This window comes from Peromyscus leucopus, unplaced genomic scaffold (assembly GCF_004664715.2).
Source record: "Peromyscus leucopus breed LL Stock unplaced genomic scaffold, UCI_PerLeu_2.1 scaffold_1471, whole genome shotgun sequence".
Taxonomy (NCBI): domain Eukaryota; kingdom Metazoa; phylum Chordata; class Mammalia; order Rodentia; family Cricetidae; genus Peromyscus; species Peromyscus leucopus.
The window spans coordinates 53,535-70,779 of NW_023504635.1; the positions used below are offsets into that span (position 1 = coordinate 53,535).

The 17,245-nt window shown below is 38.6% G+C and overlaps 3 pseudogenes; all 3 read left to right on the forward strand.

Moving 5' to 3' along the window:
• Positions 1 to 538: 538 nt before the first annotated feature.
• On the forward strand, positions 539 to 1,460 carry LOC114689003 (annotated as a pseudogene).
• A 2,829-nt stretch (positions 1,461 to 4,289) lies between these two features.
• LOC114689004 lies at positions 4,290 to 5,215 on the forward strand (annotated as a pseudogene).
• Positions 5,216 to 16,248: 11,033 nt separating this feature from the next.
• On the forward strand, positions 16,249 to 16,881 carry LOC114689005 (annotated as a pseudogene).
• The last annotated feature ends 364 nt before the right edge of the window (positions 16,882 to 17,245 follow it).

Genomic DNA, 17,245 nt, shown 5'->3' on the forward strand with positions numbered 1-17,245 from the left:
TGGAATTGTTTGCTCCTGGCACTTTCAGTGTTAATTCTAGAAACTGAGACACACAAAAAAGTTCTTGTGCTAGGCTTATAGAAGTGATAACAAAACAATTTACAATAGAAACCTAGGCTGGCCTCAAACTCCTGAAGACAAACAATGTCGCATCCCAGAATAGCCGATATGAACTTAAGTATGTGCCTATGACCCACCTCCATTCCTGCTGTCAGATCATGGACCTCACAACCTGACACTTCTTCAAATGCAAAATATCTCACAGGGGCAAGTAAAATACATGAAACAGAAACTTTCATTTACCTATTAACAAATTGCAGTCTGATGCATCCTGTAGACAAGCTATGACTTATGGGAGCAACTGGAGGGGACTCTGTGAAGACATTTCAGATTCCACCACAAAGAATTTTGGGGATATGTTGCAGTCTTTAAGGAAGAAGATAAAGTCACTCCTGTATTGAGCAGTCAGTAGGTGGGACATTCTAAACTAGATAACCTAAAACAGCTGCAGCAGAAGCCATCTTAAAGATCGGCAGAGATGTTGAGTGCAGCGGAAGGGGTCCTCCTTTCCATTGCAACTAGTGAAGCTGTGCTGGGAGTTCTAGGGGACGGATTCATTGCATTTGTAAACTGCACAGACTGTACCAGGAACAAGAGGATCTCTAAGACTGGCTTCATTCTCATTAGCTTGGCGATTTCCAGCATTTGCCTTGTGTGGATGTTAATCTCAGAGGCATACATTAAGATATTCTCTCCAAAGTTGCTGTCTTCTACCAATATCATTGAACACATCAGTTATCTATGGGTAACTTTCAGTCAATTGAGTTTCTGGTTTGCCACCAGCCTCAGTATCTTCTATTTCATGAAAATGTAAATTTTTCCCACAACATATTTCTCTGGTTAAAAAGAAGAATTAACACAGTTTTCTCTTCCTGATTGGGTGCTTGTTTGTGTCATGGTTATTTTCTTTCCCAGTAGTTGCAAAGATGGTTAAAGAAAATAAAATGCAATTCATAAACACATCCTGACTGATGTGCCTGAAGAAAAGTGAGTTAATCATTCAGTTTGTTTTCACCAGCACAGGAGTATTTTTATTCTTATGATAATGTTAATTGTGTTTTCTGCTAATCATTTCCCTTTGGAGAGACACAGCAAGAAAATGCAACTGGAGTGAACCAGGAGTCAGAGACCTCAACACAGAAGTTATATGAAAGCAATAAAAGTTTTAATATCTTTTATCATCTTTTTTATATAGCATCTCACAGGTATTGCCATCACTGTATTATGTCTGTTCATTCCAGAAAGCAACTTGTTATTCATGTTGGTTGACAACTACATTCATATATCCCTGCTGCCACTCATCCTAATTCTAGCAAACAGCCGGCTGAAGCATGGCACTGTAAGAACACTGCAACAACTGCAAGTGCTCTGAGAAAGGAAAAGATCTCAGATCCATATGACAGTCTGGGAGAGAAATGAATGATCTGGAATAGTGCAGTTAAAAAAAGAATCCCTGAAGAACCCTTTCATTTGTACTATGTCCTTTTATTGATTTCAGCTATTATCAAACATTGCTGGAATCTTCTGAACCCGCTGGTGGGATTTTAATCCTATGTGCATGTTCATTTTTTTAGTCTGTTTTCTGACTCCTTCACTTCTTCCCATTCATTGCCCAAGGAAAAGCATCAATGATAGACTATCCCATGTAAAGAAAGACTCCATGGTGTGCCTAATTGTGATTCCCTTGGCTTTCCTGGACCATTGACACCCTTTACCCCAGAAGACAAAAAGCAAAGGAAGTCAAGACAGATAGTTAGAATCAATCCTAACATGTAGAACATGGAGCTTTTTGGATATTTTTACTTCTTACAAAGTTACCTTTATTTAGTTTGGTTGGTTGGTTGTTGGTTGGTTGATTGGTTGGTTGGTTGTGGCTTCCCTTATTGTTGCTGTTGTTGGTTGGGTTTCGTTTGTTTTTTTGAGACAGGTTTTCTCTGTGTAGCCCTGGCTATCCTAGAACTTGCTCTATAGACCAAGCTGGCCTTTAAACTCAAAGATCCACCTGCCTCTGCCTCCTGAGAGCCAAGATTAAGACATGCACCACAATCATCTGGCAAGTTACCTTTATTTTTACCCATTAAACCACAAAGTTCTTACTACATTGGGTATTTCATATAGTAACATGGTCATAATAGTAAATTTGGGTCTGATAAATAATTAGAAAAACAGTATGGAAAAAATAGATCAGAGCATTCATGAAATGATTCTTCAATGCCAGTGACACCATCAAACAAAATATCAGTGTCAGATACTGTACTTCAAGTTGTTGGGAAGGAAGGAGGCCTCTAGAACTCAAAAACAAAATAGCCTGTTGCCATTCTTGCTTACCCACTAGAACTTTATAATAAGACCTTATTGAGGGAAAACAGAACAATCTTAGGTCATAGGACATTGAGGTTGAAACTTTTACTGACCTGGAAGGAAAAGATATATAAAGTTAAGCCAACAACTATGTAAATCAGCAAAAGAAATAGCTAGTTGAGTGAAGAGACAGCCTACAGAGTGGGAGTAAATCTTTATTGTCTAGCCATATGTCCAACACACCAATTAATATCCATAATATATGATGAGCTCAAAATACTAATTACCACAAAAACAAACAACCTAATAAATAAATGGGCTAATGAGGATGAACAAACAGCTTTCAAATACACACACACACACACACACACACACACACACACACACACACACACCAATAAATATTTCAAATATTGCTTGAACCAACCTTGGCTATACAGGAATTACAAATTAAAACAACATTGAAATTCTATCCTACCCAGTTAGAATGGCAATCATCAAGAAAACAAAATACAACAAATACTGACAGTGAGTGGTATTGAGGAAAGGATTCTTCTTGCATTGCTGATAGAAATGTAACTCAGTCTGGCCATTACAGGAATCCATATGAATGATCTTAAAAACATAAAAAAGTACTATATCACCTATCTACAGCAATACTGACTACACATCCAAGGGATTCTAAATTAGCATACACAAAGACACTTGGACATCGTGTTTATTGCAACACTATTCACATTTTTCAAGGTAAAGAAACCACCTTGGTGTCCGTGAAAAGCAGATTAGATAAAGGAAATGGAAATGGATTTTGCCATAAAGATAGTGAAGTATGTCATCTGCAGAAAAATGAATTCAACTTGGGTAAGCTAGATCAGACTCAGAAAGACATATGTTGAGCAAATAGCTGGCCTTTCAAAATGGAGGAAATCTTTATTATTTACCCATATAGTCAACATAGGATTAATATCTACAATATATGACAAGTTCAAATACTAAATGTTGCCAAACTAAACAACTTAGATTTTACATATAGAATGCATATGTAGATATATAAATACACACACACACACACACACATACACAAAACATGAAAATAGATGGAAAATTATCCAGGAAATTGAAAAGAAAAGAAGAAACTATAGTGTGAGTTTTAAAATGTTAAAGTTGTGATGTACTTGACAGAGAATATCTTTATGAAACCTATCACTAAATACAACTATTATGCACAAATACAACTTTTTTGTTACTCTGAAACTTACCATACCTACAAAGGAGCTTATATTTTAATTAAACATTAAGTCATTATATCAGGGTAAAGTGGCTATATTTCTATATCCATTTATTTTTATTTATACCTTCAGATTATATCTATAAACAATGAAATTATGATTATTTTTCTCCTTTTTGGTTTCCTTCTTTGTCCTTTTGCATTTAGAGTTACAGGATTTTTTTTTTCAAAAGAAAGCTGTGATGTCAGCTAGCTGGCCTCAAACCTCACGGGCTAAAGTGATACCACATCTCACCTCTCAAAGAGCTGGTATTATAACCATGTACTGTCTTGCACAACTCATGATGATGTCTTTATATTTAAAGCATGAAATTCAGTGTTGTTCCTATTGCTTAATATATATATATTTATATATATATAAAATCTGCCACCCCTACTCAACTACTAGACTTACTACATGCAAAAATCTCAGAGGAAAAAGCAAAATACATGAAATGGAAACTGTCATTTGCCTATAAGCAAATTACAATAAGACATTTAGTCTGCACACAGATTTCACCACAACATATTCTTAATGCATTTCGATGCCTTTATTTAAGAAAAAAGGGGGGATCTTATATCAGGAAGTCCATATAGAGGACATTCAGCAATAGATAATCTATAATAGATGCAACAGAAGCAACTGTGTGGAGCTGCAGAGATGCTGAGTGCAGCAGAAGGTGCCCTTCTTTCCGTTGCAACTATTCAGATTGTGCTGGGAACTTTAGGGAACTCACTCATTGCACTTGCGAACTGCATGGACTGGCCAAGAGGAAGAAGTTCTCTAAGATTGCCTTCCTTCTCACTGGCTTGGCGACTTCCAGGATTTTTATCATATGGATAATAACTTTAGATGCATATATAAAGGTATTCTTTCCAAGTATGCATAGCTCTAGAGGTCTAATTGAAAGCATCACTTACATGTGGCTAACTGTGAATCACCTGAGTGTCTGGTTTGCTGCCAGCCTCAGCATCTTCTATTTCTTGAAAATAGCAAATTTTTCCCACTATGTATTTCTCTGGTTGAGGAGAAGGCTGATAAATTGTTTTACTTTCTAATGGGTACCTGCTAATCTCATGGCTAATCTCCTTCTCAATCACTGTGAAGCAATGAAGAATAATAAAATGAAGTATAGAAACAGAACCTGGGAGATCAACCAAGAGACAAGAAAATCAATTATTAACTATGTTTTAGTTAATATTGGAGTCATTTCTCTCTTTGTGATGACCCTAACTGCATGTTTCCTGTTAATTATTTCACTTTGGAGACACAGAAGGCAGATGCAATCTCATGTCTCGGAATTCAGAGACCTTAACACAGAAGCTCATGTGAAAGCCATGAAAGTTTTGATTTCTTTTATTATCCTTTACATCTTTCATTTTATAGGCATTTTAATAGAAATCATCTGCGTATTTATCCCAAAAAACAACTTGCTATTTATTTTTGGTTTGACAATGTCATCCACATATCCCTGCTGTCACTCATTTATTTTACTTCTAACAAGCAATCAGCTGAAGCAAGCTTCTGTGAGGGTACTGAAGAGATTAATGTGCTGTGAGAAAGGAAAAGATCTGAGAACCATGTGACAGTCTAGAACAGAAATGGATGGTCTGGAGTAATAGGGAGGAAATCATAAAAGATCTTTTTCATTTGTACCATGTTCTTACATTGTGTTTGGGGAGATGTTTTTGCTTCTTTTTCATTTTGATTTATTATCCTATGTGGGTCTCTCTCTGTCTCTGTCTCTCTGTCTCTCTGTCTCTCTGTCTCTGTCTCTGTCTCTCTGTCTCTCTCTCTCTCTCTCTCTCGTGTGTGTGTGTGTGTGTGTGTGTGTGTGTGTGTTGTGTGTGGTGTGTGTGTTATAGAAGTATAAGATGGGATAGATGTGTTGGTGCTATTTTTAACATGGCAAGCCAAGGAATTGGTTATCTCCTTCTACCTTGGGTAGGATCTCTCTTTTGTTGCTGTCACTTTGATGCTTCCAGCTAGCTGAGCTAAGAGCTTTCAGCCAGTTGACCCATCTAAATTCTCTTTTGAAAGTAGTATTTCTGGGATTGCAGGTGCATGCCACTGCTTTTTAATAAGGGTTTCATGGATTGAACTCAGGTCACATGGTTTGCACAGCAATCAGTTTTTATTCACTGAGATATATCTTTCTTGCTGGACCCTTCATATTGATTTTTAAATATTGTATTAAATTTTATTAATCTTTTGCAACTGTTCTGACTATATATCTTGGAATCTCAGTCTAGGGTGAAATTTTAATGCCATGTAAAAAAAATTAAGTGTTTAATCAGCTTCCTATTCTGCCATTTATTCCCATACACTTGGCAGAGAAAAAAATCAACCTGGAGACTACTTCATGTAAACTTATACAGTTAGAATGAAGGTCTGAAAAAAGATTCATTGTGACTTCCCTAGAACACTGATACCCTTTCCCCAGAAGGACTCGCAGGCAAAGAAACCAAAGCAGACAGTTGTGGTCACTCTTGACATTTTCTACATGGAACTGAAGAACAGAAAATGATGTTTCCTTTGTGTGCAGTTTTACCACTTAGAGTTACTGTTATTTCATCCATTAAATCACAGAGTGCTTGTTACTGGTCAATATTTGATGAAGCAAAAATGTTTACAAGAGTTGATGGATGTTACTCTGTGACAAATAGTTAGAGAAGCAGAGATCATCTGTGCAAGAATAAATGAGATCAATGAGGAAAGGAACCTTCATACTGTTCAATCCTAGGTATTTGAAATGATGTCAATCACAATCAATTAGAGCTGAGGAGAGATTCTCCTGAAAACACATCCAAAGGTACAGTATCTGACCAATGCAGAAAAGTGGACCAAGTCCAGGACCTGTGTGGAGTAAGCAATGTCCTGTTAAGAGTTTGAAACAAAATATACACGTGCATATTCATGTACAGAAACCCACAGGTGTATTTGAAAGGTTGATTTCTTAGTAATGAATACTCAAACTTTAGTAACTATTTTTGAAGACTAACCCTGACAGATGCTGAATAGGTATCACTGAAGAAGCCATCATATAATGAATACATTCTAGTAGAAAACAAGTGGCATGTAATGACAAATATTTGTATTTATATTTTGTAACAAAACTTCTGGAAGGTGCTGAGCAAATGGCCTAGGATTATATTAGAGAAAAGAGGTGTCACTGAGGAGAAGGTGGATTAAACTGAAGCTGAATAAGCTGAGATGAGGTAGAAAGAGCAAGGTGGTTTCAAGATGGAAAACAGCTGGGCCCCGAAAGAGCCGAGACCACTGAATGATCACAGTGTCGTGCGACCCAGGCACACAGGGAAGACTTTAGGTTATTTAAGGACAATTCTAATAATAAAAAAAAAATGGAAAATTCATCACTGAATTCATAATTCTTCTATCAGAGAGAAATCAATATTATAATAGTGAATAACATTTATCATATTCAAATCTAAAAGCAAATAACTAGAAGTTATTTTTAATCCTGTTTTAGTTACAGAAACACTTTTTTTCTAAAGTGGTTACATATTCCTTGTCATGTTGACATTCTTGACAAGTTTGTTAGTCAATAGCACATACATTTTAGGGATTATCTATTTCTTCTTAGCTTTTGGGTCTTACGATTTCTTTGTGGTAACTACATTAACACTATGATATCTGTATGTTGTCACATTTTTCTCCTAATTTTCTGTCCAGAAAATAATTTGTGATGTTTGTAATTTGTTTAAATTCATATTTATTCATATTTTCCTCTATGAAATCTCTGACTTCTATTTTAATAATATTAGAAAAGTTTCATTGGTGGGCTTTCCATTTATGAATAGCTTCATTATTATAAAATAAGACAGCTTCTATTAGACTAAGATTAGAAACATTTTTTTTAAAGTTGATTACAAAACACTTGCAATACTCAACTCTCCATGTTTACTGTTTCTGTGTAAATCTTAAAATAAACCTGTGAGCCGGCAGTGGTGGCACATGCCTTTAATCCCAGCACTTGGGAGGCAGAGGCAGTTGGATCTCTGTGAGTTCAAGGCCAGCCTGGTCTACAGAGTGAGTTCCAGGATGACTCCAAAGCTACAAAGAGACACCCTGTCTCAAAAAACAAACAAAAAAAAGATAAATACATGATAGGTAGAGATAGATGATTAGTGCTAGATATAAGAAACAGACAATTGATACTTAGAAATTATTCTTATTTCATTCATGGAAAAACTGGATAAATAAGTCCTTCATCTCTGTATGAGTGCAGGGGATCTGAGTTTTTCATTTAATATTTTGTAAATTCCTGAAATTTCTATGCAATAATTTTTTTTTCGTTTTTTTTTTTTTTTTTTTTTTTTTGAGACAGAGTTTCTCTGCATAGCTTTGCGCCTTTCCTGGAGCTCACTTGGTAGCCCAGCTGGCCTCGAACTCACAGAGATCCGCCTGGCTCTGCCTCCCAAGCTGGGGATTAAAGGCGTGCGCCACCACTGCCCAGCTATGCAATAATTCTTATACACAGAAAAATATAACTAAAGCAAAGCTAAGATATATGGGGAAACATGTTTGGTTCTTTCTTAATGAGTGCAAAAAAAAAACATTTCCAGTGTTTCATGAGTATCTCCTAGCTCTGATGTCAGATCATTTCTCAGGTCTGACCACTCATTTTACTTTCCGTATTGGCCTTTGATTCTGCTACCTTGGCTCTCATTTATTTTGTGATTACACTTTGAACCTGATTTCATTAGAACTTTATGGGTGGTAGGTCTTCAAAGTTTATGCTTATGAAGAAGCTATGAATCTTCAATTCTTTAATTAAATTTCTTTTTTGGCTAAATTTTGTATTTTTAAGGTTAGGATATTTATTATATTATTAAAATTTCTATTTATGAGCCCTCTCAATAGGTGAGACATTGATTGGCTTATCTGTTTGCATCTAGGCAGTAGGTACCAGGTCCTGGGCTCGCTGCATAAGATAGCTGTTTGAAACCTGGGACTTATACAGGGACGCTTGGCTCAATCTGGGAGGAGGGGACTGACCTGCCTGGACTGAGTCTATCAGGTCGATCTCGTCCACGGAGTGGCATTGATCTGGAGGAGTGGGAATGGGGGTGGGCTGGGGGAAGGGGAGGGGGCAGGAGGGGGAGAACAAGGGAATCTGTGGCTGTTATGTAGAACTGAATACTATTAAAATAAAAAAATAAGTTAAAAAAAATTTCTATATGAAATACATATAACAAAATTTCTTTTTTAATTTTTATTTATTTATCATATTATAATTTAATTTTACATATAAGCCACAGATTCCCTCGTTCTCCCCTCCCCCCCCCTCCCCCGCTTCCCCCAGCCCACCCCCATTCCCATCTCCTCCAGGACAAAGACTCCCCTGAGTATTGAGTTCAACCTGGTAGATTCAGTCCGGCAGGTCCAGTCCCCTCCTCCCAGCCCTGTAGCCCCAGGTTTCAAACAGCCAGCACATTGCACTGAGGCAGGTCCTGGTCCCACTACCTGGATGCCTCCCAAACAGATCAAGCTAATCAACTGTCTCACTTATCCAGAGGACTGATCCAGTTGGGGCTCCTCAGCTATTGTTTAATGTTCATGTGTTTCCATTCATTTGGCTATTTGTCCCTGTGCTTTATCCAACCTTGGTCTCAACAATTCTCACTCATACCCTCCTCTTTCTTACCAATTGGACTCCTGGAGTTCCACCTAGGGCCTGGCCGTGGATCTCTGCATCCAGTTCCCTCAGTCATTGGATGGGGTTTCTAGCACGCCAATTAGGGTGTTTGGCCATCCTATCACCAGAGTAGATCAGTTCGGCTGTCTCTCGACCATTGCAAGTAATCTATTGTGAGGATATCTTTGAGGATTTCTGTGGCCTCTCTAGCTCTTTGCTTCTTCCTATTCTCATGTGGTTTTCATTTATCATGGTCTTTTATTCCTTGTTCTCCCTCTCTGTTCTTGATCCAGCTGGGATCTCCTGCTCCCCTAAACTCTCTTTCCCTCGATTCTTGCCCTTCATTACCTCCACCCATGTCCATGTTGTTCATGTAGATCTCATCCATTTCTCTGTCATTGGGTGATCCCTGTGTCTTTCCTGGGGTCCTGTTTTCTAGGTAGCCTCCCTGGAGTTGTGAGTAGCAGTCTAGTCATCTTTGTTTTACATCTAATATCCTCCTATGAGTGAGTACATACCATTTTAACCATTTAAGAGTATAACTCTGGCACTGAATAAATTTACAGTCCTGTGGAAACACTGATTCTTTCTAAGTTGTTATGGGCATTCTGAGTAGAAGAGTCACTCATATCTTGGTTGGATCAGAACTGGCTGATTCTGTGTCTCAGGGAGCTGCTGAGAATACAGGGGATGGATTGGTTTGGGGTAGGGAATGGGTCTTGTAGATTACAGGGTCCAATAGGGAGTGCTGGGGGGAGCCTGCCCCCAAGTCTTCCTTGCTTATCTGCAACTGGGGCAATTATGGTGGGAGTGGGGGGCACAGGTTGTTCCTCAGAGCCTAGGTCCTAGAGGCAGGACTCTCTGGGTGGGAAAAGAAACACTCACTTCTTTGTTCAGTCAGAGCTGGTGGATTCTGTTGTTCCCATTAACTCTTGATATCATCTATTTATTTGTGTTTCTCCTAGACACTTGTGGTGAAAATCATTCTCTTCAGAACAGTTATGCAAATTTGTAATATCATGAACTACTGTGACTCTTTCAGACTAGTCACACGGTGCAATAGAAAGGCAACATCCTTTTCTTTTTTTTTTTATTAATGGTATATTTTTTTTCTTCTTCTTCTTTTTATTTTACAACACCATTCAGTTCAACATAATAGCCACAGATTCCCCTATTCTCCCCCACCCCCCAGCCCATCCCCCGTTCCCAACTCCTCCAGATCAAGGTCTCCCCCGAGGACCAGGATCGACCTGGTAGACTCAGTCCAGCCAGGTCCAGTCCCCCCATCCCAGACCCAGCCAAGCGTCCCTGCATAGGTCCCAGGATTCAAGCAGCCAACTCATGCAACGAGCCCAGGACCCGGCACCAACACACAGCTGCCTCCCAAACAGATCAAGCCAAATGACTGTCTCACCCATTCAGGGGCCTGATCCAGTTGGGGCCCCTCAGCCTTTGTTCATAATCCTGTGCTTCCATTCATTTGGTTATTTGTCCCTGTGCTTATCCAACCTTGGCTTCAACAATTCTCGCTCATATAAACCCTCTTCTTCTCACTAATTAGACTCCCAGTGCTCCACCAGGGGCCAGCCGTGGATGTCTGCATCCAGATTCCTCAGACCTTCCTTGGATGGGTTTTATGGCACAACTCACAGGGTTTGGCCATCCCATCACCAGAGTAGTCAGTTCCTGCCGTCTCTCGACCATTGCCAGCAGTCTTTTGCGGGGTATCTTTGTGGATCTCCATGGGCCTCCCCTAGCTCTCTGCTTCCTCCCCTTCTCATGTGGTCTTCATTTACCATGGTCTCTTATTCCTTGTTCTACCTCTCTTTTCTTGATCCAGCTAGGATCTCCCACTCTCTTTCCCTCGACCGTCACCCTTCATTGTTCCCACTCATGACCAGGCTGTTCATGTAGATCTCATCTATTTCTCTGTGTCTTTTTTGGGATCCCGTTTTCCAGGTAGGCTCACTGATGATGTGAGTAGCAGTCCAGTCATCCTTGTTCCACATCTAGCATCTTCCTATGAGTGAGTACATACCATATTTGTCTTTCTGAGTCTGGGTTACCTCACTCAGGATGATTTTTTCTAGATCCAACCATTTGCCTGCAAACCATATGATGTCATTGTTTTTTCTCTGCTGAGTAGTATACCATTGTGTATATGTGCCACAATTTATTTATCCATTCTTCAGTTGAAGGGCATCTAGGTTGTTTCCAGGTTTTGGCTATTACAAACAATGCTGATATGAACATAGCTGAGCAAGTGCTCTTGTGCTATGATTGAGCATTTCTTGGGTATATGCCCAGGAGTGGTATAGCTGGATCTTGGGGGAGATTGATTCCCAATTTTCTAAGAAAGCGCCATATTGATTTCCAAAGTGGTTGTACAAGCTTGCATTCGCACCAGCAGTGGAGGAGAGTTCCCTAGTTCTACATCCTCTCCAGCATAAAGTGTCTTCAGTGTTTTTGATCTTAGCCACTCTGACAGGTGTAAGGTGGTATCTCAGAGTTGTTTTGATTTGCATTTCCCTGATGATTAGGGATGTTGAGCAATTCCTTAAATGTCTTTCAGCCATATTGGCATAAAAACCGACATGTGGACCAATGGAATCGAATTGAAGACCCTGACATTAACCCACACACCTATGGACATATAATTTTTGACAAAGAAGCCAAAAGTGTACAATGGAAAAAAGAAAGCATCTTCAACAAATGGTGCTGGCATAACTGGATATCAACGTGTAGAAGGCTGCAAATAGATCCATATCTGTCACCGTGCACAAAACTTAAGTCCAAGTGGATCAAAGACCTCAACATAAATCCAGCTACTCTGAACCTGCTAGAAGAGAAAAGTAGGAAATAGTCTTGAATGCATTGGCATAGGAGATCACTTCCTAAATATAACACCAGTAGCGCAGACACTGAGACAAACAATCAATCAATGGAGACCTCTTGAAACTGAGAAGCTTTTGTAGAGCAAAGGATACGGTCAACAAGCAAAGTGACAGCCTACAGAATGGGAAAAGATTCTTCACCAAATCCCACAAGTGACAGAGTGTTGCTGAGGGCTTCTCTCCAGGTTCCCCAAGCCCCGCAGTCCCACACATCCACTTATAAAATAATCACTCAGACGCTTATATCACTTATAAACTGTATGGCCGTTGGCAGGCTTCTTGCTAACTATTTTTTATATCTTAAATTAACCCATTTTTATAAATCTATACCTTGCCACGTGGCTGGTGACTTACCAGAGTCTTTACATGCTGCTTCTCCTGGTTGTGGCTGCAGTGTCTCTCTCCTCAGCCTTCTGCTTTCCCAGAATTCTCCTCTCTCCTTGTCCCACCTACTTCCTGCCTGCCACCTACTTTTCTGCCTGGTCACTGGCCATCAGTGTTTTATTTATATAGAACGATATCCACAGCATTTTCCCTTTTCTTCTTTTTTAAAAAGGTTTTAATTTTAACATGGTAAAATTACATATAACAATTACCAAGCAAGAATTATAGTTACAATATTAAAGAAGATGTCCTATCTATCTTATATTTGTGAATTTAAGATTTTATGTCTTACTTATCTTTTATCATAAATGAGGAAATTACAACTATCTAATTTTCAACCACATCAAAGACCTGAGAAGGAACATAATGGTACCTGAGAAATGTAGATGGATGCAAGCAACTTTCGGAATCTTGCAAAAGTAGACCAAGATAGCTGGCAGCCTGGACAGTCGCCTAATTTTTCTCAGCATTGTTTGTGCATTTAAATTGGCTACAGGCCTAGAGTATCTGACAGACCATTTTCAGAAGCAGGATTTTCTGAAAAGACCATCTATACCCTGTCTGGCAGCAGTACAGTGGTCACTTTCCTGTGTCCACTTGTCCAGAAAGGACAAGCATTGCATTTGTACTGTCAGCCATCAAGGCAAGGGCAGTTCTTTGCCCAGTACGCCATTTTGTGCCAAAAAGACAAACTTCCAAATGGAAATGTCTTAGAAGCCAACATTCTCTCGGATCAATTGGCTGTAGCCAGGAGCAATTGTGTCTCACGTCAACAGAATTTTAAGTTATTTAAATGCCATATTCTCTAGGTCTATGAAGTGTTTGAAGATTACCTATCTATCTGAAATATATCTATGTATACCTAGAAAACTTAACTAACATGGCTACAGATATGATTATCATAGATGAACTAATTATTAAATTATTATTTAATTATCCATTTACAATTTTAATCTATTATTTAATTATACATTACATATTTTAAATGAGTTACATAAACCATAATACCTCAAACAAGAATAGAAATAATATATATAACAGTATAAACAAAATTAACTTCAAAGTTTGTATCAATAAAACTAAAATTTATTACCAATGTAAAACATTTTAAACATAAACTAAAATCTTTACCAATGTAAAAACATTTTTAAAACAAGTTGTTTTTAAAAGTAGGTTCATTAATCATACCCTTTTATCTTATCATCTCCATTATCCTCCTATATATCTATATCATATCCCATTTTCTTTTTTAGAAAGAGATCATATTTATAATCAACCTGTTTTAAATAAAATATTGGTTTTTCTCTGTCCCACACCAGAGGCTCTTCTGATTTGGACACAAGAATCTCTTAACCTTTTTTTTTTTTTTTTTAAAGCAATATGCCTGGGTTTAGAGGGAGTGACCAATTCCACCTCTAAAGCCAGCTTGGTATATTGGAATTTGGTGCGTAGCATCTCTTACTATTTCCTGCTGGAGGGGGGCGCTGTATCTTATGGGATGCAAAGAAAATTTTAGGCCTATGAGGTAGTCCATGAGGCTGTATTGTGTGAACCAGTTGCCTTGAAACCGCTCTGAATGTTGGATCATCTGGGCCATGGTGTCATCGGAGACCTTTCAGGGGGTCTTGCTGGTGAAACCTGATGTATCTTAATCTGGAACAAATCCACAGCCTCTGACTTTCTGTGGAAACAAAAGCAGAACTTCTTTTCCAAAGCAACATATCCTTAAATCCAAATTTTTGAAGTCAATGTAACTTTAAAATATACATTTTGGCATAACTCAACAGCTTTTGTAATCAAATGTTTTTCTTCAGTTACGAATATCAAAGACAACATAATCCAGATTCTCTGTGTGGTAGCCATCTTTACATGACTTATGTTTTATATTACCTTCAGCCTATTGATTTAAACTGTACCGTTCTAAGACTGAAACAGCGGTGTGGCCTCTGGCTCCGCCCACTTCAGCTTCCCAACATGGCAGTGGACATTTTCCGCCAGCTCCGGGAGTCATCAAGTCTCAGAAAAAGTGGGTCTAAACTTTTATCAAAGCAGCGTGTAGCCCAGAAAACTCTTTTTTTAAAAAAAAAAAAAAAAAATACTAGTAAAGACTAAATCTACCACACAGCGTAATGTGCAGACGCCTCATTCCCACCATACTGCCGGTCAAACACACACACCAGGAACCCGCCAGTGTTCAAACCCGCGTTTTGTGGCGTCTAGTTGCCCATATGAGACAAGAAGCAGGAACCTGGTTTTGGCTCTGTTTAGAATTGGTTATTAAATATTCTCAGGTTTAAGGTGGAAACTCGAGCCATTGGGTGCCATTTGTTACTGGAGGGCTTCTCTCCATTGTTCCCCAAGCCCCGCAGTCCCACAATCCACTTATAAAATAATCACTCAGACGCTTATATCACTTATAAACTGTATGGCCGTGGCAGGTGCCCCGCAACAGAGGACTGATATCCAGAATATATAAGGAACTCGAGAAATTAGACATCAAAAAGACCAACAGTCAAATTGAGAAATGGCTTTTAGAACTAAACAGAGAATTCGCAGCATCCTTTTCTTAAGAATCCTGAATTCATGTTTTTCACTTGAAATATCAAAGGCATTAGGAGCTGAATCAAATACACCGTATATTTGTAACATCACCCCTTCTGGCTCAACCAGAGGAGAGTCAGCAGGGAAAGCCTTCCCTGTGTAATAGCTATTCTATCAGTACCTCTGAGAAAGTGAAACAAGAGGCAGACAGCAATATGATTTGTATGAGGAGAGCAGGTAGCACATGTGCTCCTGGGGTCATGCCCAGAATTGTGCCCCAAACTATTCATCAGCCTTGCCAAAAAATGGGTTAAACTCTCCTGGGCCATTGCCTCCACAACAACCTTTTTGTATTATTTTCAGGCCTTGTCCCCTGAAGAAGTCACATGGCTCCCAGCACCCAGTGGCCTAAGACTTAAGGAAGAAGTGGGTAGAAACTAAGGTCATTTTTATTAGACTGATCATTCTTTGAGTGCATTCTTTGAGAGTCAAATCTCTGTGCAATCCACACTTCCTTTAAAAACCTCCTCAATCAAACTGCAGAGGCAATCATGCATTACTCCTCCAGTCAAGGAAATGGTCATTCTTGTTGAGTCTCTTGTTCAAACTGTTCTACTCATTTCATAGGCTTTTGATGGCACTTTCTTGTTCATATGTTAAGGTACTGTCTCCTAATTTACATTAGACCCTCCCTTATATCACACAGAGAGCTATTTCCTGTCTCATTTTCATATTTAAATGATGAAATACAATGTTAGTTTTTGTATTTTAAATCTTGTTATTTTATGTATTTATATATAAATGACACTCATTTCATAATTCAGCTTATAAATACAAAATAGTCTCAGAGGGATAAGTAAAATACATGAAACAGAGACTTCAATTTGCATATTAATGAATTGTGAGAAGATATTTAGTCTGTACACATTCTGTAGACTAGCTAAATCTTACAGAGGCCACAGGAATGAATACTATAATGACATTTCTCATTTTACCACCACACATTCCTGAGGCACTCTGCAGTCTTTATTTAAGGAGAAAATGAAAATCACTTCTATACCAAATAACCACTACTTGCAACAATTCTGCAGCTGGTAGCCTACAACAGGTACAGCAGAAGCAGTCTTGGAAGTTGGCAGATATGCTGAGTATGGCAGAAGGCATCCTCCTTTTTGTTGCCACTACTGAGGCTGTGCTGGTAGTTTTAAGGAATGCATTTATTGTACTTGTGAACTGCATACACTGGGTCAGGAACAAGAAGCTCTCTAAGATTGGCTTCATTCTCACTGGTTTGATGATTTCCAAGATATTTCTTTATCATATGGATAATAACTTTAGGTGAATGTGCAAAGGTTTACTTTCAGAATATTCTTATGTCTAGCAATCTAAGTGAATGTATCAGTTACATATGGGTAATTATTAACCACCTGAGCATCTGATTTGCCACTAGCCTCAACATCTTCTATTTGCTGAAGATAGCGAATTTTTCCCACTACATATTTCTCTGGTTAAAGAGGAGAGCTGATAAAGTTTTTGTCTTTCTAATGGGTACTTAATTATAATATTGTTAGCTTTTTTTCCACTAGCTGGGAAGGTGATTAAAGATGTTAAAATGCATCATAGCATCCCAACCTGGCTGATATACCTGGAGAAAAGTGAGTTATTTACAGACTATGTTAAACATCTTGAAACCTTCCACAACTGTTGTGACTCTTGTAGTGAGAACAAACATCTGAGCCAAGACTTACCCAGTGAGATCCATTTGACTTCCTGAAGCATTGACACCCATTCTCCAGGAAGAACCAAAAGGTGGGGGGCAGGCAGAAATGTATAATGAACCTTGACATTTAGAACATGGAAGTGAGGAGCCAAAGGGCTGCTTTTGTGTGTTTGTAGTTTTAGTTCTTACATACTTACTTTTACTTTTCCAGTTTAAATATGGAAGTTCTAGTTATAGTAGATGTCTGGTGCAGTAGGAACGGCAATTAGAATAGACAAGTCTGTGGAAAATAGCTGAGGAAACAAGGCTGTCTGAAAAGAAGAGACCAGAACACTGTTGAAACTGGTTTTTATGTGTGTCAAAAACAGTGATTTCAGATTAAGCCAAGTTGTGAAACAAAGAGATCTGAGGAAAAGAT